Raw genomic sequence first — 24326 nt, forward strand, 5'->3', positions numbered from 1 at the left:
GCATATTTAAGCAATTTTAGCAGGTCTTTGAAACCATGGGAGGACATTTATACAATGTCCAAATCTGTAGATGTTTTATTGTAATTCTTTGGCATCTAGGTGCAAAAAGCTATCAAATTTCATGGTTCATGTTTCATATTCGTATTTCAAATTTATCAAACATGGAGATAATCCAGGTGTGCCTCTTCAGGTTCCCCATACTTCTGCCAGGTATGCCATGGAAGCAGGAATACTCAGGAAATTTTTGTGACTCTCAGCAGCTACAGTTAGGGTAAGACTGAAAGCAGGGCATGCTTTCCAGAAATGCACAGCAGCCTGCCAGCTCTGAGGGCAGATAAATTTTGGTAGCAGTAGGACTGTGGGACTGTGTGTGCATCACACACATCCTGAAGTGCCTCACTGAGCATGTGGTTTTGATACTGCAAAGGTAGACAGGAAGTAACCTGTTACAGCAAGAAGAAAGAAAAAGAAGTGGTCTGTCAAAATAATGTACTGTTTAACTTCTTGAGGCAAAAATATGTGTAATGTGTTGAATTTTTGTTGGTGTACAAGTATGCAGACATTTCCTCAATGCTGAATACACAGATGTATTAATGCAGAATTTTTTTCTTTTTTCACTTTTGGGAAAGTGACCATATATCCTAATTATTTTTCTAGATAATGTATAGAGGGTTTCTCTGTGTTGGAAAATGTTTTTTACAATGTTAAGGAAATATCTGTAAAACCATCCATGGCTCTGTAAAAGCAGAAATGGAAGACATTTTCCAACACCAGAAAGCTTTCATAAAGAAGATTTTTCAAGTACACTTTTAAAATTAAATAATTAAAATGCATCTCTCCATTCTCTTACCATTTTATTTTAAATCAAAGAATGTCATATTGACACTTCATGATTTTTTTTAATAATCTACCATTTATAATGACCATGTTTAATTGCTCTAATTTAAAAAGACGCTATCTGATTGCCTGCATGCATATAACAAAAAACGTAATTGTCTTCTGCAAACCACTGAATAGATTTAGGAATCTTCAATAACAAAATTACATTAATAGCATATGCTATTAAAGATGATTGATGGCAAAATTGGAAGCATACTGGTTTTACACCACACAAAGGAGTACGGTGCTTTGAAGATGGTTCTGAGAGTGTCAACAACAGTACAAAGAAGAAAAACAGTGTAATATTCAAAGTCCCACTAGACTCAAAAAATGGATTTGGTCGTGATGTACATCAAATTTTATTTTAATTGGGATGACAATATTTCTCACATTGTTCTGAATATCTCTTGTGTATGTGATTACATATTTCAACATATATTGTGCTTAAATCTGTTTAAATACCTATTTTATCTCACAGAAGAAGAAGAAGCAGCTTAACTTATAGCCAGGTTTCAGAGACAAAAATATGTCAACTCCATATTATTTCTCAGTTCATTTAATCTATTTTTATAGCATTTCCTACTGTGAAAATATAAGCAAACATGGGTTCTGTTAATCAGTTTGCAATATTCTGACCTTTCAGAGCTTGTTTTTGTATTTAAAAGAAATAAAAACTAGAAAAAAAAGAATGCAGGGCAAGTGATGATCGTAACATTCTTAAGTTAGTTTGAGAATAACTTCTGGTTTTGTTGGTAGCAAGATTGTAGTGAAGTTCTCTAAAACTAAATTTTTACAGCAGGCACATTTTTAATACATACATTGTTATATATTATATATATATATAAATATAATATATATATGTATATATTATATTTTAATATATACATATATTATATATATATACAAACACACACATTATTATAAGGACATTAATTTAAATTACATCTACCCTACTCCACTTTTACATTATAGTTCTAATTTTTATTTTTTGGTACCTTTTAAAATAGCAGGTGATTTTCCATGTTCTTCCGGGATTTACAGTCCAGGTTTTGAAGGGCATTTGATATTCATCAGTTTTCGAAACATTAACATGTTTTACTTTTATATTCATATCTAAATTAATTCTTGTAAAATGTTTTTTTCACTTTTTTGTAAAATAATTAGCATCAATAATTGAATTTGTATTGGTGGATACATCCAGGAGCACATATTTAGAGTTTTCCCTTTGTTTTTGTTTGGTTTATTGCATTATTTAGTTCTTTACATTCTTATTTAGATAAATGCTTGATTATAACATTTATTTATAAAGTCAAGTATTTTTTGTGTAACAGTGCATAATATTAATGAATATGATACTTTTCTATCAGACTCAGGCTGACAAATAGAGCAAGTTCAAAAGGAGCAGTATTCTTATTTTGGACCCTGTGAATTTTACTATTTGGGTTTTATTGCTGTGTTTTTGCATCTTAAAATGTACTTACACAATAGCTTAATAAAAACTATTTGAGACGGTTTGGTTCCTATTGTGACATCACTCATTTTGCATATAGTTGATAGATCCTAAAGAGAAGTTTCCATCTCTAGTAACTACTGCTGACAAATATTTTTTTTGCTTTGTTCAGAAAGTTCTTTTGTACTGTAAGACTTTAATGGTGATCTCAGAATTACACACAATCCTTTCAAATTACCTGTAGATTTGTAGCTATATTTTAATACCTCATTAAAAGATTGTAAAATATTTTGAAATCGAAGATTTTTCTTGTTCTGGCAAGAAGGTGAAGGGGTACTGCCTGCAGGACCCACTTTGTCAGCATGAAACCAGTCTCATAAATTTTTATTGAAATGAGCTCATTAGTTTTAATTTTTGCCAGCTCTTTAGTAATTCAGGGAATAGTTTTCCATTTTTGAAAAACAACCAATCAATTACTAAAATATATGCATTATTATATGTGTAAGCTGGCCTTTCCAAGGATGGTAGTAAGGAAAAAAATATTGTTGCCATTTAGGGTATTGGTTGGAGCATGGTTTCTGTGATTAATGAGGACCCAGAACATTTTTTGTCTTTGGCTGGTTGGCTGTCCCCTTCCCCACTCTGCAAGATACAAACTTTATTCAGGCCATCCTGAGCATCTCTTACCTATAATTGGCATTTCTCTGACTGTAACAGATTCAGTTACCAACTTCTAGGAAATAAACCTTCAGGTGGTGCAGCTCATTAAAAGTGTAACTTTTCTCATACCTGCTCAGTACACGGCATTTTCCAGCGATATGTTGAGAAAAGTACTTTTATAATAGTCACTCGCTGACAACATTTGAAGTGAAAATTGCCAGAGTTCTTGATTCTTTTCACATTTCTGTGAGTGATCATCATTTCCTTAGAATTCCAGAGTCTTGTGTGAATCATGCCTACGGGGTACATATGTTAGATGTTAACGAGAAAATACTTCCCAGAAATCAAATGGAGGATTCTTAAAGCTTTTGAAGTGCACCTACAAGATTGAACGATGAGATCCTTGAAGTACAGACTGAAGAACTAATTCATTTGAGAGCTAAAACACCAGAATTACTTTAGTCATAAAAAATTACTCATTATTTATCAAAAAAAAAAAACTGAATAAGTGTAAATCTATTTTAAGTGATATGTCCTATGGAAATGCTTAGTCACTAATATATAAAAGTAATGTCTGGTGGCATGTTCTTTCAGTAATTTATGTGGATAGAGCTGTTATACCCTATTAAATGCATCTTGGATAATATATATTTATATATATGTAATAGCTATCAATCAGAAGAATGGCAATATTAGGCATTCATTTAAGTGCACCAGTGAAATGGTCTAATTTTATATGACTGAGTATAATTCCTATTGTATGTATCACTGCATTCCTCCCAGCCACAGGCAATGATATAAAATCAGTTATAAATACCTTTATGAATTTCTTTGTCACCATGTTCCAGCATCTAATTAGTATTTCAGTGGTCTGTCCTATGTTCATATTTAGTATCAGTTTTTTATTTTTACACTGGGATTCAGTGTCATGCATTCAGGCTTTTAAACTTTCAGCCAGACCATTGAAATTAAAACAAACAAAAAAAATTCCCCAGTAAGAGATGCATTCATATATGTATGTAAAATTAGATTTTATGATACTGACAATTTGTGTATTATGTTAGACTTTAAAGTAGGTCTGGTCCTTACCCAGGGCTATATTTCTGCCCTTAATCATGCTATGTTGGACTTTTTTCCACAAGTGAACTAATTAAAATCAATGCACAAAAGAATTTACCTCATTAGTAGGAGTGGTGGAATAAGGCTCTGCCTTGTTATTCAAGCCTGGGTATTTAACAGACTCCCGAGATCTGCCTGTGTTGTGCTCCTGGTGCTCTCCAAGCAGTGCTGGGAGAGGCAGCAGGGCTCTACTGAGCTCATTTGTCACTACTTACAATAAAACAAGAAAATATGATGTTAAGGGTATCACAGTCACTTTAAAATGTACTTTTAAAACCACTTTAAAATGGTTCCTGACTGCTACAAAACTCTTAATACGCAGAACTATAAATTTCTTGTTTGAACATTCTTGAATATGTTTTATGGATGCTTAAAAATGTATTAAGACAAATTGTCAAAGAGTAAGAGGATTAAAATATAGATGCAGTTGAAAACTTAAAAAAAACACCAGTAAGTTTGATGAAATGGCACAGTTAAGGTTTTCATAACTTGCCACTCACTTTTATTGTATTTGCATTTGCAAACGTAGTTAAATTAGCCTAAATTTTGGAAAAATTATCAGAATACGCTTAAAGTCTATTCAAAAACTCACCAAGATTTGCTAAGTTAAAGGACTTAACTGAAAGGTGAGGTTTAGAGTTTTTAATTTAATTGTTTTTTTCATTTAGAAAAGATGTGTACTGGTCAGGATGCACCCCAGAATTGTTGCTTTTTCTGCCATGTGAATAGTTAGGGTAGCAGTGTTCCCAAGGTGGCTGGGAGAAGTAAAATCTTCAAATATACTGATTATATTTAACAGAAATTTTACAATACTGACATCTTGGAATTTCTAAATTCCAGGGGAGAAAAGATTCATAGTTCATCTAAACTTCTGCTAAATTTCATTTTTTTCAGTGAATTAAGAGCCAAGGAAGGAAGACTATGCAATGATTGCTTAATCCACACAGTCTTTCCAAATTTCATTTGTCCTGCATTATTTTTAAAATCTTCTACAATACTTGATATTTTTATACTTTTTTAAAAATTGTGTAAATATGGTTATAGATATCTAGTTTACTGGATATGTCTGGGTTGTGATATGCTGTTACCTTCCACCTTGAGTAGTCCTTTTTCAGACAACCAACCCTTCACCAATGAAAACATGTGATGGTTTTGTTACCCAGGTTAAGGACACAAGTGAAGTGTTTCAGTTCTCCAGCACTGGTATTCTGAATGGATACAGAAAAGAAAGTTATTTGAATAGGTGCATAATTGCCATGTGTTCTTCATGTTTAAATCAAAGCTCCAAAAGCAGTTTTGAATCACTTCAATTCATTGCCAGCCTATTTTCTTAATGAATAAATTCCATGATCTTTTCTTCTGTTTTTAATATTCTCATGACGAGAAGCATCTGTAGGTTGCTTGCTACTATGAATTGTTAAACTTGCTTGGGTGTCATGGGAATAGTAATTGCTACTAAAAAGTTGGATCAAATTTTAAGGCCAGTGGTAATACCTGGATTTTTTTTTCTGGCCATGCTTAGAAGACTTTAACTAAATTAAGAACAGCAATCCAATATTTATGTTTCTGCAGAAAAGATAAAGTAGCATTGAAGTGGTCCCATTTTAATTTCTTATGCAAAAAACGTTGATGCTTTATTTTGCTGAAGTACTGTAGGATTATGTTGCAAGTCACAAAGTCATTCCTTTTCCTAAAAGATTCTTAGCTTTCCTAAAATGTTTTATGAAAATTCCTTCACCTGTTTCCTTCACAACCTTCCCTACCCATCCCCCAGATTTCTGCTACAATTAAAAGATTGTCAGAAAAATTCTTTGAATACAGTGTATAGGTAGATATGCTAAACTACTTTAAGTGAATAGCTGCTTCTACCAGAACTCAGGTTAAATTTTTTCCAATGAAAATTAATAACAGAAGATAAGAAATAAAAGGGGCAGTCTATAAAGTAAGATAAAATTATCAGTCTTCACACAAACAAACACTTGTGTCTAAGACAATTTACTTTTAGATTCCATTTCCTATTTCTCCTAAAAGAAATGCTGTGTGAGTGTCATGTGCTAGTACAAGAGGTAAATTAAAGGCCTCCTGTAGTTCTGGTAAATTTTTCAAAAGAAGTTTATTCTACTTTGAAACAAGCTAAAGTACTCCTGTACTTACTCTTTTTTCTTACTCTTCAAATAAAAATAAAAGGCTGCATTGGTTAATGTGACACCCTTGAAGGATTAATGAATTTTCTTTTTTTTTTTTTAACTTTTACTATTACAGATCTTTAAGTAGAGTGTAAAGAGTGTAAATGAGCTGACGTTGCTTAGATTAGTATCTCAATTCACTAAAACTGTCATTTTATAAACTTAAAATCTCTAATTTGGAGAGTTCTGAATTTAATAGAGGATCTTGAAGGCTTTAGTCATCTATTGACTTGGAAGTTTAGCAGCAGGCTGCTGGTGAATGATCTGTTCCCTACCACTGGTCATCCACTGCCGTTGGAACTTGCAGACTGCTCTAAAACTGCTCATATGACAGCTAGATATGACAGCTGGAGTTTTATAAAGAGAAACCTGCAGCATAAATCATTTTAGAAGATAGAATTTCTGTGAATGTCAGAGTCCTTCAAAGAACATAAGCAAAAGCAAAACATCAGGCATTTGCAAGTGGAGTGGGTGCTGCCTCACATGAAATAAAGGCTGACTTTTGTCTGAGCACTCCAAACCATGTGAAGATCTGCACAGTGTGGAGGTGAATCTACATTATATTTATCTTTAGACCAGCTCACTTTCTCTTTGTTTTTTTCTTTTTTTTTTTGGAGTGTTGAAGGGGGAAGATGTTTAATGCACTTTAATCTCACTGTTTTGAGGAGAATAGGTGTTTGGTTTGTATTGTTAAACTGGTTTTTCCCCATAATTTATTCAGGAGCCTAGAATGTGGGATAAATAAGTGTTGTCTGAATGCATTAGAGGAAGCAAATAAGGTATAATGAACTTTTGTCAAGGCCCCAGGAAGATGAGGTTTTCAAATAATAAAGAAAGGATATCCTACTAGAAATCCTGTACAGTGAGGTTAGGTGGTGTGCATTATGCAGGGGAGATCAAACCTTATGATGAAGTTTTTTTCTTAGAAATGTGAGACTTTGTTAGTATGTAATGGAGGCAGTGATAGCTCCTTTGAGAGGTGTGACTGAACTTCTCAGCCTGTTTTACTGAAGCACTGATAAGTCTCAGTCTATCCCATTCTTTTAAAGGACCTTAGTAGATTTAAACACTCATGACTGGTCTTGTTTCTAGATTTCTCCATATGTCTGCAGGATGTATTATTGGGATTATCAGACAGCAGTTTAAAATCTGTTTTCAGTTTCAATAGCAGCTACTGACTTCAAGGTTCTTCTGAGAATGCCCAGAATTATTGAGCTTATTTCAGCATTTCTGCATGTCAACAATTGTCTTGGACTGGGAGACACGATGCAATAATAGTTTTTTTGGCTGACTTATCTTTGAAACATGGCTGGTGTACTGCCTGGAAAATATTTCATATACGTGGTACTGTATTAAATCACCCTGGGTTCAACTATTAAAAAAACCCCCACAAAACAAGTGGTGCCTTTCCCACAGTGTCTTTCCTGCATACACACACAAAAAAAGAAAATGCTTTGAGCATCTTTGTTACTATAAAACTGTTGAACACTTTGGAGATTGTGGAAAAAATACCAGGAAGGAACAGGCTCATTTCACACCTTCTTTAAGCAGATATATGGAAAAGTCATGAGAGATTTGTGAATGTGATCAATGCTGTTTAAAATTGGGGTCATAGAGTAGAAGGAGAAACTAAGTCTTTAGTACGCATTATTTGGCTCACAGGTACATCTCAAATGTTAAGAAAAGCAGTGCAACTGTTGGTGCTCTAATCAAAGCAGATTCAAAAACATAGGGAGCTACAAGAAATACATATGCTTAAATAGTCTGCAGAGTTGTTTAACTGAATAAATCCAACACAGTTTCATTACATTAAAGACCAGCTGTTAGGCACAGTCAGGATGCCAATATAAAATCAACATATGTAATCTTGGCCAAGTTGGGTTTTTTTCCCCATCAAAAAGAATATTTGTGCCAAGAGCATATGCTGCAAAAGGACTAAAGCACAGTCCCATTACCACTGCAGGGTACATAATTACATAAATTTACCTAAATATGGAAAAATTGTAACAAATAGGGGAGACTTGGCAGATATTTTGGTTTCACATTTGGTATTTGGCATAACACAGTGTCCTGTTTAATTCCCATTGCTGCTACTTAGTGTTTCCTTTAATTGTGGAGCACATGGCAGCTTTTATTCTATTTAATTTTCTCATAGCAGCTCTCACATTTTGGCTACAACCACATTACATGAAAAAAGCACGTAAGTATAGATTATACTGTACTACAGCCTGAGGGTATAGCATATAAAAATAGTAATTTCTCAAGCATAAAAGCTTCTTGAATATAGAAGTTAAATTCTATTTTAGAAAACAAGTACAAGACACAATGCATTTGTATGCACGTATTGAAAAGTTTTAGTGTCCCAGAGTGGTAGAGGGAAGAAAAAAGGAAGAAGAGCTATTCCAAACCTCAGCTAGTAGCTTTTGGTCTATTTGGCATTCTTTTGCATTTGCAGTCTGGGCACTGACACTGCTTTCCTTCTCTATAACAAATCCCTTATTCCTGTTGTGTACTACACATGGCTTCCGTGTTAAGGAAAACCCTAAAATGTCTAAGATTTTCAGTGGCTCTGAGGGTAGGTTCAGGGATCTGGTACACATTTAAGGCAGAAAATTAAAAGTGCAGATCAGTACTATGTGATTTTAAAACATGCATTGTTACCAAGTGAGTTTGTTTTGATTGAAAGGACTACTCTATAGATCTGTTTTGCGTGTTGCATTAAGCAAGATTTTATTTTTCTCCCAAAGTTCACAGAGGTCTTATAAACATTGCATCTCAGTGTTTGATGCACAAATGGTCTCAGGCCAAGTGGTTACCTCATTTTATTATTTTTCTTCTTCTATCTCCATATGTATCTCTGGGCAATCTGAGTGTAAAGTTGTGCTGTAGTGCTGATGGGGATGTAGAATGAGAGCCTTTACTCTCAGCTGTGGGGCTCTGGGAGCCCTAGTGCTGTGTTACCATTTTACTGATGTGTTCAGTAGCACAGATCTGTTTGTAAAGTAATTTGGGAACAATTTCTTGCTATTTTAGTTGCATGGAATGTTGTTGAGAATGATCTCCCAGCTTGTACAGATGATGCCACGAGCCCCAAAGAACTCCAATGATAGTTTGTTAATAACATTCAAAATGGGCTGTATTGCAGCTTTGAGGGAGTTTGTTCTTGCACTTTTACTTATTGGTTTTTTTAAACTTGCATTGCAAAGTAACAGAAAGCCATAGAAGAGAAAATGTTGCCATGTGTTCTAAATTGTGTTTGAACAAATCTGAGCATTTGTAGGACAAAATTTGACAGACCTCTGCAACAGTTTGATGTATTAGAATGTTTATTCACCCATGAGGAGAACTGCAAGAGGCTGTAGTGGTATGTTATTTAACTACTCCTGAAATGAATATCCAGTGTGCCCATCTTACACAATACCTTGAAAGAATGAATGCAAAATGAGGATAATAATTGAATAATCATGACATCTGTTACTCCAGCACCTCTTAGTGGGAAATTAACCAAGTAAATCACAGGTTCAAATTCTGTTAACAATTCTATAGCAAATTTAGCTGAACTTAGTAATGGGGGAAGGGTAATAGGGATGAAATTGGGCTCTCATATAATCATTTGACACGCAGGTAATTGAGCAGCTATCCAGTGGATTGATGATCACTTGTAAGGAATTATATTTATTGCTATGTTGCAGGTACCCAGTTTGTGGTGATTGGGATGGGGCTGGCCCAGCCTCATGCCCAATGGGCTGCAGCTGTGAGCAGCAGGTGAGCAGCAGTGACAGCAATGAGCCATGGAGTGCCCAGGGGCACTGAGCAACCACCAAAGGGAGCAGAGGGCACACAGGGGCAGGGCATGGACAGTGAGGGGCACACAGGGGCAGGGCATGAACAGTGAGGGGCACACAGGGGCAATGCATTGACAGTGAGGGGCACACAGGTGCAGGGCATGGACAGTGAGGGGCACACAGGTGCAGGGCATCAATAGGAGGGTATAAAAGGTTGGGCTAAAGAACAAGAAGGGCAGTTGCTTGCAGCCTTTGTGAGGTGACTTCGTGTTACTGTGTATGGGCAGCTGCCTGAAGCCTTCTGATGAGGTAAGGTGTTATCTCTTTGAGGAAATGCTTAAAGCCTTCTGGAATTGTGTAGTGATATTCTGAGCGTTGTAGCCATCTTGACTGTGACATATGCCGTGCCATTATGTGAGATCTTTTTTTCTTTTTGGTGGAATTTCTGGTTTTTTCATGGCTATTCCAAATCTGCAGTCTCAAATCAGTAGGGATAGTTAGGAAATAAAAGATATATTTTTTAATTGAGAAATAATTCTCCAATACTATGAATTGGAGAATTCATGGTATTGGAGAATTATTGATGATAATGATAAGTAGAAAAATAATCTTGAGCATTTCATCTAGAAATAGCTGTTATAGAGTTGTGTGAGCAATCATCTTAACTCTGAAGTGGCTTATCAATGTGGAGTTCTTGTGTGTTAAAAATATCAGTCAATGTTCCTGAGTAATATGGCAGCTTAATCCTAAAGAGCCGAAGATTATTTTATTACTTTGCTATTTTTCTCTAAATAACTTTTAGTCATATTTATGGTTTTAGTTGGAGAATGTCTGCATACATTTTCAGGGTGTGAGAATGACTATCAGAAATATGAAGGAATATGTAATCTGGAAAAACAGTAAACCTCATTAAGAAAGGTTATTGCACCTATAGCTTTTTCTCTCAGTGCTCATTGATTAAAGATTAAACATTATCCTTTGTGCTATTCAGATTGGGATTTTTAATTAGGATGTCATTATTACACAGATATACTAAATGCTAAATTGATTTTTGAGACCTTTTGAAATAATGGCACCACTTCTGCAAAATGAAAATCATAATAGATTATTGACTTATACTTGGCTTTTGGTTCAAGGGCACATCTCCAATGTCAACATTTTCAATATTTTTAGTTTCATGCAAAGAGACACTCATAATTAGGCTTATATTAAAAGTTTGTGCCTATTGACTCATATTTTATTAATGACAATACTATAGCATTGATTGTCCTTGATTTATAATAGCAAGCCACGATGCCTGTTGCTGACATGTAAATACAATATAAACTTTCAAGCAGATTATTTTATTTGAGAATTTGTATTCATGCAAGAAGTATCATAAGAGCTTTGGCATTTTAAAGCAGATATTCCCTTCAGCTGGAAGTTGGTTTTAGGTGAAGAAGTTCTCTTTTCTCTGCAGAATGTATCAGGTGCTTGGGCTTTACGATGGATTCTTGAAGAAACCTTCAGGACAGACCTTCAGAATAGAAACAATATTTCAAAGCATGTAAATACCAATACTTTTGTTTATTAGTGCCTGTTTACTTAAGTTTGTTCAAATATAGGTAAATTCTACTTTTGTGATCAGACCCATTCAGGCTTTGTTTTTCCACAGACTTTGAAACAGACTCATCTGCCTTGCTAAAATCTTTTAAAATCTAGCATTCATGGTGGCTTTTGTTTGTAGATAGACTTGACATACACTACTTGTCAGGCATTTCCAGATCCAACAGAGGAGCTGTTGTTGACAAATTTGTGTGTTAGGATTGGAAATTCTCAGAATAGGGACTGTATTTCCTAGTAAATTGTGGTAGTTGTTGGTGCATTTTTGTTTCAAAACAATGAGGAATGTCTCCCTGTGCCAAGGCTCTCCAGTGTCTGCCTTGAAAGGGATAATTTTTCTGTGAGGTGGGACATGCCCATGAACTCCATAGCAATTCAAATAAGTCAGTATTAATATCCAGTATGAGTCCAGGGATGCCTTGTTGCCCTACTTGCTCTTCCTGTAAAGTGGTGTGTGCTCTCTTGGAGACAGGCGCAAGGGAACACAGTGACATCAGTTACCTTTCTGTGTAAAATACCCTTCTGCAGATCAATTTTGCTGTTGCCACAGTCTTAAATATCTGCTTAGTTGGAATTCCATGTGTAACACCTCACCTATTCAAGAACAGGAATCATCCCTCCTACAGCAAAAAATATACAGTGCCTTGGAAATCTATAGAAATACTTTCCTTCAGATGATATAATCCATGTCTCTTCCTTGTTGGCATAACAAATCTTCATGCACCATTTCTCTGCTTTATATTTATAGTTTGATTCAATGATCTTAAGGGCCTTTTCTAACCTAATAAATTCTGTGTAGTGGTCTAAAATATAAGTTCAGCTTTAGAGGCAGTTGAAGGTATGTGTAACTGTGTAAATGTGAGGAACTATACATTGCTTCTTGCTAATACAGAAGCTATATTCTGTATTCCTCATTTTAATTAGAGTGTACTAAAGTAAAATGGTAGTCTAGAAAACATTGGGAACTTGTCTTTTTATTAAACACTTAGCAAAAGGCATAATTTTTATTGGTAGTAATTTAATGTGAGATATCTTTCTCATGATTCAAGTAACAACAAATGTAGGATGTGGATTTTAGAAGGATTTATGATAACTTTAAGTGTAGTGGCTAAGTATTCTTGAATAAAGCCTTTTAATTGTGGGATAGATTAAATTTGGTTTAGGTACAGGACTTCTAGTAAAGTTGCCTATTTATTCTTTTACAACTCTCATGTCTCTAAGCAATTTCATCATTTATTCATCCTGAAAACAGTTCTTTGCAAGTTTGTCAATCTATCTCCCTATTTGGTAATGGGAGCTGATGTGACTACAAGAAAAAAATGGAAAAGATCCTAAAACACAAACCACAGAATCACAAACTGAAGTGAGGGCACTGCTTCCAGTTCTGTCATTTCATCTTTGGCTAATATTTTTCTAGAAGAAAATTGGCATGTTTGTTGGTTGTCACAGCATAATCTGTGCAGCACCATTATGTCTAATATTCATCACAGATGATTAGCAGATGACTACCACAGCAGAGAAATTTCTTTGAAATAAGAGCTCATGAAGTCAATTAATTTGCTGACAAAAAAATACCTAGATTACCTTTCTTCAGATTAAACCAAATTCTTCAGTTGTGTAATTGCATGTAATTTGGAGGGGGCATTGTTCTATTTTTCTAAGTTCTAGAAGATGATTGCCTGAGAAATTTATGTGCTTTCAAGTAGACAAATATTCAAGCTTCTTGCTATCACCATTTATAATTTATTACTTTTTAATAATATGCAACTACACAGCATAAGGCTATCTCAATATAGATAGGTATAGCTATATAAGATACAGATTTTTCTCAAAATAAATATGTACAATATGGCATTTTCATACTGCAAGCTCTGAAGAATTTAGCAGTGATGATGTGCAGCATGTTCAAAGCTTTTACTTTTTTATAGTTTTGCTGTGCAGATGATATTACAGAAAAAGAGAGCAGTGATAACACTGCTGATGTGTTTTCCTACTTTGTATATGGTGGCTTCAAGAGAAGATTAGACAGATTTTTTAGGCTGTGGAGGAGAAATTTCTGTAGTTGTGTACTGGATGATAGACCACTCTGGTTTAAAGGATATACACAAGGTGGGGAGTAACATAGTTCAAGAAATATTTGCAAAGGCACCAATAATGATGGAAAATAAGGGATGTAATAATTCTTCACGTGCTGTAAATCTAATTAGGTATACATGCAATAAAAACTTCCCGAATAATATATCAGTTTTATTCAAAGTAATATTATGTTATTGTATTTTACAAGGATGCCTTGGCAGAACAGATTAGCTGTTAGAACATTTCAACTATTCTACAGGGATACAAAATTTGGAGGACCCAAACCAAGCAAAACCTTCCATGGTTGAGTCTGCAATGTGAGGCAAAGCATGAAATGGAGATCAGGAAAAAAATTTTGCTCAAACTACTAAATAAGTGAAAGATTACTGCATTCACCTTTCACTGTCAAGTCTCCAAAGTATTTTACCTAAAATAAGAGGGATTTAAAAAAAAAATCCTTAGAATAAACTAATAATACTTTCTTAACTAGCATTTTTTGTTCCTGGGAGATACCTTGGTACAGATCCACAGTGCATTTAGACACAGAACTTCTGCCTATGGACCTTGCTTGCAATCATGTTTCTGCTTAATTTTTCTTAAATAGTTCTGTTCATACCCCGACAAAATAATTCTTCCGAGTCTGTCTTAATGGGAGTTTGTAGGCACTTAATGGGAGTTAAATATCAAAATACTTGCATGCCATCAGCACAAAGTCTTAAAATCTTTAGCAGGACCTCAAACAGGAAGATGGAGCCTCCCTTTGAGACAAATTATTTTATTTTTGTTAACAGATAAATTAAAAATCTATCTCTTCCCATAGAAATAATTGAAATTGAGGGGTGAGGGAGGAAATAAAACTGCAGCAGCTGTATTTTACTAAAAAAAAGAATATACCACATTTTTGTCCCCCAAAGCCTTTAGTAGCACATGTCTACATTGTGCTGTATATTGGTATAAGGGACTTTGGTTCAACATAAGAGTGTAGAGAGCTACCTACAGGGACTCTTAATGAATTTGAAGTAAGATTCTTTCTATGGGAACAGTCTATGAAGGACCCATGATTAAAGAAAAGTGTAAAATTCAACTTTATATATTGGTGAAGATATAAGAAAAAGTTCAGGAAGTCAATTTTACTAAAACTGGTTTTAAGTACACAGAACAGGAAGCCATTTAGCATGGATGTTAGATCTTTCTAATGACTGTCTAACTGGAAACAGGCTATCCTAATTCTCAGCCCCAAGCAAGTACAAATGGCCCTGCTTCCAGACTTCATTGCAATATTTATTGCAATTTGAATGGAAGACTTTTGACACCGTAGTCATAAAAATTACAGGGGACCACTTATCTGTGTTTGATATGAGACAGAGTGTGGACCTGGAAGTTCCAGTCTCCAGCAGGCTTTAACATTACTATTTAATGGTCTTGATGGCCAAAGACCAGTTCAAAAGGTAGTGGTGGTTTATACACTTCCCTCAAATATATAATTTTTCGTCTCTTCTGAGGAAAACTGCGTGTGTACTGTTCCTGTTGATAGCAGGAGGCAAGTCTAAGCATAACTAAGCAGGCAGTGAGTACATCACTTCACTTAAAACACTTTTCTGTAATGCTTATTACATGACTTGTTATTTAGTCCTGCAAAACATTACTAAGTAACACAACAAGTTCTAAAAAACAGAATTACAATAGTTCTTTTATTACCTTCAGAGGTTGCTAAATTTGTACTGTCTTTAGACATGGCCATAATACTTTTCTCAGGTAGCTTGTCTACATTTCCATCTATAGTGTAAATTCTGAAAGATTTTTACAGAGTAAATAGCTTTATTAAATATTCACAGGAATATTCTCGTAAGCTAACATTTTGCATATTTATTAATGCATACCAGCTCTTTCATAAAGTAATGTATAAAATGAAGATATTGTACTTGTCAGTCCTGATCATCAGTTCAAGTGATGATTTTGTTGTTAAAATTTGCTTATATGAGAATTGGGACAACTGTGTCTCATTTAAACTGTAAAATAAGTTACTTGTTTTGACCTATTGCATATTCTATTTCAAGCTGGGTTTGCACTAAGAACAGAGGTGGTATCTGCTCAACCTTCTACAGCCATCAGAGTTTTAAATTTCCAAAATGGGAAGGCTGCTCCAAGCAGTCTGTCTGCTGCTTTGGGCTGTGACTTTGGGCTAGGCTGCACTAATTGTCGTATTTCCCCTCAAACCACAAGGCTGTAGTTTGGTGGACTTTCTGTGAGGAAGTGTGTGGGGGAATCTCTTTTATTGAACTAGATAAAAAGTAGCAAACCTTTTAATGAACTTGAAAGTAAGCAGTCAGAAAACCCCTAATAAGATAATGGAAAGAAATTGATTAGATTTCTTTTTGTTTTCTTTTTCCTTATATTCTCCTATATCTCTCCACTATTGCATGTCTTTCAGACCAAGACTTTAAGAAGATAGTCTTTATAACTAGGGAGCCATTAATGTTCAACATGGGTTAATCAGGGACCTATCACTCAATCAATTATGGAGAAATGTTTTGTTGAAGTGCCCAAACCCTAAAAGCCATATACTTACTGTCCATGTATGAATTCAAATTAATGTTTTTCATTATTAAGATGGCATGTATTAATAACTGCAAACAGTGAAGAGCAGATGTGATCAATTTCTAGTTTAAGGCTGTAAGTCACGAGTATACGTTCCACATATACATAGGACAATAAATATTTATTCCCTTATACAAATAGCTGTTAAACAGCAGAGCTGCAGCACTGAGACTGCTGGGGTGGTGAGGTTAAAAGTTTACATTTTTTTACTGTGTCATGTCACAAAGTTTGGCATTATCAGAGTTGGAGTTTGACATTGATCTATCTCAGGTTTATGCAAACGTGGCTCATGTGCTGATCAATTACACAGTAACTATATTTAGGTAATTGAACAATGGAAAGTAAATTATTTCATAGTTCATCTCTGAAGGGAATCCCTTGCTGTTTGTTTAGTCAAATTCCTGAGTTAAGTCTCATCTTAAAAACAAACTAGCTAGGCAGTTGATATTATGTAAACTAGGCCTAGTCTCTATTCCATAAGCATCTTTGGAAGCTTGTTATGCTTCATTTATACTCTGAATTTGATGTTTACATATCCCAAATGTGCTGTTTTGCTGTTTCTGGTTTTTAAAGCTACCACAAATGGCTTAACCTTACTCTCCAAGTATTTTATTTAGCCACTAAAGCTGGATTTTACTTTTCAATAGAAGCAGATATTCTGCAGTGTTTTCTTTTAACAGATCTCAGATTGCTGAACAAAGCAAAGTACATATTCTTCCTCCTTCCATGTGGAGCAGCTGAAGGCAGAGGAAGTGGTATTAAAGGAATGTGGGAGTAGAGCTGAGATCTAATTAATTCACGTTGTTAAATTAGGAACTTAGAAATACTGTTGGAAGTTTAATTAGTGGCAAGAAATGCTCTTTAAAATAGGTATAAACAAAGTAGGAATTTCACCCAAGTTAAATATGCTTAAAATGCTTTTGATAGACCAAGTGCATGGCATCAATTGCAGGTGAGGTCTGGAATTTTTGACATTGGAATAAAGAGCTGAAGTTAGTGTAATTTATAGTTTTAGTAGGAAATAGAGTCATGTAGTATTCAAAGTAAAGAATCATGTTTTTCAGAAATGGGCAGTAAAGTTAACAATGTAGTTTTCCTAGAAATAAATCCTCTCATTTGGTTTGACTGGGATTTTAAAAAATTACTATTCAGATTGTTTTGGACTGCCCTGTTCATTCTTTTTCTTTCCTCTAATGTGACTTGGAGAAGCATTCAAGACTTTGTCACTAAGAAATATTTCATCAAGTTAATTTACAATTAATGTCCACATTTTATCACATTGACCATGTCTGTTATTACAGTCAGCAACAGGGCTGTTATATTTACATGCTCTAACATTATATTTACTTGCTCTAAGATGCCTTTTACTTAATTGGTCAGTAGGATTAAAAACATTTTGATGTAGTGAGTGCATTTAATGGCCTCACACCTCACTTCCCATAAAGCTGTATTTCTATTCCTGTTCTGCATCCTTTTAAAGCACTCACCCAGCATTTTACTGATGTGACCAATTAGACTACAAAAGAGGTGAGATTTCAGAAGCTGTTTCAGAATTACTGGCCCCTTTCAGATCTTCAGCAGAGGAAGCTTATTTACAAATTTAATTATTATTACTTTTATATGTTGTTTAAAAGTTTAGTTAAAATAAACTTAATTTACAGTAATTTATTTCAAGATGAGAGTTTAAATGGAGCTCAGGATTCACGTAGATGTTTTGCCAGCTTTCTGCAAATTGCATTCATTCAAACTAGCATTTGATTTAAAACACTAAATAAATATGTAAATATTCTCTCACTAATATCTTCTATCTAGGAAGATACTCTGTTCATTCAATGATCAGGATGACACATCTAGGCCAGGATTATTTAATTCCAGTGATAATTTTAGGTTTTTTCCTTCATAACATTGATTACTGATTATCAACTTCTTGAAGTAAAAGCATGCCAGTTAGGTTAAAACATCTGTCAGTTCATCTTTAAGCTATATCATGTTTTTAAATGTGAGTAGGCAGCAGAATGCACTATCAATGTCACCCCTAACCAATGAGTGAGAAAACTCCAGAAAAAGCTGCAGTTTTTTCTTTCTTTGCTCTGTATTTGTAAGAGATTTTACCTTTCATTAGTTCAGTCCCTTTCCTCAATTTCAGTGGCGAAGTGCTGTTTCCTAGAGTAGGCATTATGACTGTTTACAATAAATTTCCAGGTAAGGGGCAGAGCAAAACTTATCAGGGTGCTGAGATTCAGGTGCTACCATGTACCCTTCCTAAGGGACATTAACCATTAAATTTCCTAATTATCCAAATAAATTAGATTTTCTCAGAGAGTTGAGGTGTATCTTTAGTGATATATTTCCCTCCAAGCTTTGCTATGCACAGCTCTCAGGTGTATTTAGCTTTGCAATAGAAGGCCCTTTCTTTACCTAAACAGGAAAAAAAGACTGGGAAAAATATCTCGTACATTCAAACAGCAGTAGAAATTGTTTAATAGCCATGTTTTCCCCTTGTTGCTTGTGTTAAAAAGAAAATCTTAGTATTAATTGCACTTAAGCTGACTCTAGGATTATATTCCAGAAGAATTTCAAGGACTAAAAGAAATAAAGATCTTTTCTATTGGCCTGGGAAAGTAAAGGAAGTGCAGGTGATCAAGTGATCGTATTTCACCAGTTCCCTGAAAACTATTGAATATTGTACTTTGAAGAATTATTTTTTTCCCCCAAGGAGAATTTTGAATGAAATATGAACATTCAATTTTGTGTGCAAACAAATGAACCTGAGATGCTTTGTTATGTAATCCACTTTCTTAACCTTCTGCTTATTTACAGAAGGTCATTGATTCACAAGGGGGATAAAATCAGGTGGTTTCGTGCTGCAACAGGCTGTTTATTTGTTTAATTTTAACTGTCAAATCCAATAAAAAATTTACAAAGTTTCATTAATAGAAGTAGGCCATAAAGGGTACCTTGTTATAGTCAGATGTTCAAAAAGATGCTGATTTCTAAGCACACAGGTGCCTGTCCTGCTGTGCCTGCAGCAGTTCTTATCACCCATGTAACATTCTGGCAGCATGCTCAATATCAAAGGCATCCTCATAGTTTAATTTTCAATAACTGACATTGAGTTAATTACAAATTTTGTTCTCAGCAAGATTAAAACTGGGATTTTTAGTAATAACTCTCTGTGGAGCTCTCAGAATAAACTACAGGCAAAATTACTTTACTTGATTATATGTTTTGTTTCTAATCATTATCAAGTATGTGTTATACCCAGACACCATTCCATCTTGGCTTGGGCTTCCCTGTGGTCCTGCTGCTGGTGTTGCAGTGGTATAATGTACTTTCCTTTCAGACATGCAGAGTAAATCTTTAAAGGAGTACAGTGAAAATAACTGGAAACTTAGTGAGAATTTTGAGCACGTGTGTTCGTAAGAGGTGCTGTTTTGGGTGGGCAGAAGCTGTGCAAAGCTTTGCTGATGTGTAAGAGGACTCTTACCTGTCTCCTACCTGCAGAATTGTCTCCTTTGGTGAGCTGGCTCTACGTGCAGCCATATTTTCCATGTCCATGCTTCTACCAGAGATTCGAATGTTCTCTGTTTTTTCTCCAGGTCTGCCCTTCTTCTCTGTACCTTCTACCAAATACATTTGTGCGAAGTACAATGATATTTCACCTGTTAATATAAGTGAAGTCCTGCATTGACAAAAAATTGCCATTTAATGGGCTGATGCTGCCAAGAGTCTCTTTGCTGATTCCCCATTTTGGAAGTGTGTATTAGAAATTACCCTGACAGGTTCTAAGAATCTGGGCTGTGTTTTATGAAGTTTGTTGTTGTTGTTGTGAGTGTTTGGGGCTTTTTTGATTGATTGTTTTTTTTTTACTTCTCTCATTTGGCACAGGGTTCAGACAGGATGTTGTGCCTGGGTGATGTGAATTATGGTCCTTGTTGTGGTCTAGATTAGTAAAGCAGTTCCATAAGAAGAGTGTTAAAGTATTTTCCACTGTGTGAAATACATATTTTTCCCATCTGATCTCTATCAATATTTGTATTATTTTTTATTATTCCTGTCTGTTCTCTGCTTAGGTGTCTCTAAGCCTTTGTTTAGAAAGTGTTAATCAAAGTATTCAGGAAGGAACAAAAGCAGATGCTTTATTGCTTTTTTTTTTTTTTTTTTTTTTTGGAACTAATACCAATCAAGATCATCGCAAAAATATTGTAGAGCCTTAAAAAATATAATGTGGATATAAGGCTAATTTTTTAAGTAGAAATGTTTGTTGTGAGTAAACCAGTATTTTTAAACCTGTGAATAACTTCATATTGTCTTAAGCTATATTTACACAACTGAATGTTGTGTCTGTACAATACATCACCATGCTAAAGAGCCTACTCTTCAAGAGAATTTTTTCTTAATTTAGGTCATAAGCCAACAGTGTGGTGTTTGAAAAAGTGCCAAATTCAGAGAATAAATGTCATCTCTGATGTGATAGTTAAGGTCTGTCATGAAGCAGAAACCTGTAAGTAGTGATTCAGTTTCGTCTTTTCATTCTCCAAACAGCCTCTGTTTCTAGTGGCAGATTTAATGGTATGATTTACAGCTCTAAAAGACCTTTATCAGGGCCAGAAAAATGACAAACAATAAATATATGGAGCATTATGTTAACAGCCACCACACAATACCTTGTCAGTTCCAGCTTGATAGTGATACATTTTAATTTTGTCTTTCATAAAAAATCTTGGCATGTATGCCTTCTTTGAACACAGGCTTGGAAGTCAAGTGTGTCATCCAACCATGCAGTTTATCACCCTCTATATTTTTTGTCCTTTTCACGTAATGTCATCTCTATGGCAACAGGCATCGCCCTGGAAATAATTTTCGAAACAGCTTGTTTGTTTGAGGGGGCCTGAGTGAAGTTCAAAGATGTTTGGTTTAGAAGAGCAACTTTAGTTTATGTTTAATAATAATTCTGAAGAGTTCCATGTAAACAGCACCAGACTGGATCCAGAGAGATTAGGAAGACATCCTTTTACCAGACAAGGCTTGTACCAAGTTGTGCTGTTTGGTGTAGAAATTATAATTATAACTGTCTGCTTGGGGAATGACAGTGCCTGTGTGGGAAAGGTCTGTGAGCCTCAGGTGCTGCTTGCAATTTGGGATTCCTCTGCTCCCACAGCCAGGCAGCAAAGATCTGACCCACACCCAGGGCTGGTTCTGGGCCTGGGACATTGTGCCAGCAGCTGCTGGGGACAGGAGACCTTTGCAGGTGCAGGGTCCCAGCCCACAGGAGCCACCACTGAGCCTTGTGTGTATCTATACTTTGTACAAGAAAAGAATTTCCTGGATTTCAGAATTTCATGGATTTCCAGAATTTCAGCCATTTCTAGGGCTGTTCCAAGCCCCAGGCTGAGCTGGTGATAAGGGTGAAGAGACCATCATGTTTTCATACACCCTCCTTCCTAAAAGCTGCTTATTTTAAGTAGGATTCTAAGGAAATTTTAAGGACAGGAACAAAATAGGTTTTAACCTAAGGCCTCTGCTTTGTTTCTCATTACTTTCAATGTTTCACTGTGAAGAAAAGTGAATTACAAATATAATGGTTGGACTGGTTATTGTGAGGTTTTTTGTTGTTTGCCTGTGTTTTACTGAAAGGTCGTTTTGCTAGTAATACATCTCTTGGTTTACACTATATCCCAACTCTAAAAATAGAAATAGATGTGAATTTTAGTAGAATTCCCTAATTCAACAGATGACCGATTATGTTGGGTTTTGTTACTGGTTTATTAAACATTTAGTTTCTTTAATGTAAATTACACAGTTTCCTCTCAGACTTTTCTAAATTGCATGATGAGTTTAGTTGCATATATTATTCTTCCTAGTTCAAGGACCAGGCTAATTTATTTGTAAAACCTCTTCAGAAAAGGAAATTCCATCTTAAGCATATAGGATGGCTTTCTGTTTGCTTCAAGTAGAGTGTTGGTGAGCATATAATAGATTTCCTTTATGTTTAATTATTATGGAAAAGCCTTATTTTTAAAAAAATAATTTCTTTCACTGTGATCCTTTGTATCTCATGGCACAATCCAACACGAGCAATGTTTGCCATCTGCAATTTAACACCGAAGTCTTGTGGAGTATCAGATATGTGTAATCATAATTGCATCTGAAGTAACTATAAATTGACACACTCATGCTCCTAAATGCTATTTTAAGAGAAAATTCAAAATACTCTAAGAAATTAAAAGCCAATTTCACTATTGATAGCTGTTTGCAGGCTTTAATGAATAATTAAATGAAAATTTCAAGAACCCAACAGAACCCTCCACACAAACTTGTTTCCTTGGTGTTGTGCACTGGAAAAGGTGCAAGAGAGATCTGGTCCTCAAAGCTCATTGTGGGTGATGCTGCTCAAGGAATTAGGGAGCCTGTAATTCCCCTCCAGTACCCAGCCCAGGTCAGTGCTCACAAATGCACACTCAGATTTCCATTTCTTAGCACCTGGTAAAGGGAACTTTGCTTCAAACCATACAGAGTGTGAATTCAGGAAAAGCGCAGATGAAAGGAATTATAGCAACTTTCCACTTCATCTGGGTTGATGCAGTTACCACTAGCAGCTTGCTGTGGAGGGCAGTTGCAAGGGGATTATATGGAAAATGGACTAGTGAAAGATATGGGATAAAAAGCAACCCCAAGGGAAGACCTCCCTTTTGGTATTTTGCCATTGCATTAACTAATGGAGTTTAGTGGTTTCCTTCCATCACCGTAAACAGACACACGCTCATAAACACACAGGGATATTCAGACTTCTAAAGGAGGGGGAGGAGATGGGAGTTTTCTTAGCAATAACTCCAAGCATATGGAAAAAAAATATTGTTTGTTATAGCTCATGGGCTTATGATATTTAAATTAAAATAGATTTTCCTAAATAAAAATAGTCTTTATGACATATGGCTATTAAAATGGTGCCATTCTGTTTCTCAGCATTGTTAAAAAGTAATGTTTTTACATGTTTCATACCACCTTGAATATTTGGCTGGCTTTCAACAGCACTGAAACTTGCCATTCAGAAATTAAAGCAAAAAAGTAAAAAAAAAAGCAGTGTAGATAATAGGGTATCTCCATGGCCCAATTACAGCTCCTCAGTATTCCCATTTTGAGGATTTTTCTTCTTGCTTTATAATTACTCAGAAGCATAAAAATTTTAACTCAGTATTTAAAAAAAAAATAAACAACAAATCAGCAAAGTGAAGCTAGTTGTGAAATGATGGCTGGGAATTTTCTCAGTGATGTCAGCCGTTGTTAAAGTTGAGCAGATTGTTTCCACAGCAAACATCCAACAAAGCACAAATCCAGGTGCTTTCCTAGTTCCCACACACCTCTACTTTTTAGTTCTAAGATCGATCTTATTTTCCCTTGAAAAATTATTATTATTCATTAGACTGATTGAAGAACACCTCCCTTCTTGATGAAAATTTGTCTGTATGGTCGTCTCTCAAATTAGAATCCATACTTGGGCCCACTGGGTTTTTAGCATAGTATTCTAAATCACCTGAAAATTGATCAGGTGATCTAAATCTTTGTGGTACAGGGGAAGCTTTTTGGATCATGCAAGAGCTGTGGAACAAATCTCAGAGATAAGTTGTTACTCTCTGCCTTTTTTCAGGCAGATGCAAGTTCAGGTAAAGGGGCAGGCTGAGATGTTGGCGAAATTCAGCCTTTGGAAAAGTTCTTTGACCTGGCAGGAAAGGCAGTAGAATTTCTCAGGCACAGATTTGGTGGGCATATTGGCCCATATAAAATCTAATGTGCATTTAAATGGATTTATAGCAGAATTTTCCACTGCACCTGCCTTTCTAGTTCTTCAATGTGGGAAACTGTTTTAAGTGCTTAAAACAAGTTGGTCTTCAAAGCTAATTTAGCATGCTGCCCTGAGCATTGTAATTAGAATTTAGGACAGACGGGTGATTTCAAAAACTGCCTGAGGCA

The sequence above is a fragment of the Melozone crissalis genome, unplaced genomic scaffold (genome assembly GCF_028551555.1).
Source record: "Melozone crissalis strain CALT ecotype California unplaced genomic scaffold, PUWL_Pcris_2 ptg000007l_1, whole genome shotgun sequence".
In the NCBI taxonomy this organism is placed as follows: domain Eukaryota; kingdom Metazoa; phylum Chordata; class Aves; order Passeriformes; family Passerellidae; genus Melozone; species Melozone crissalis.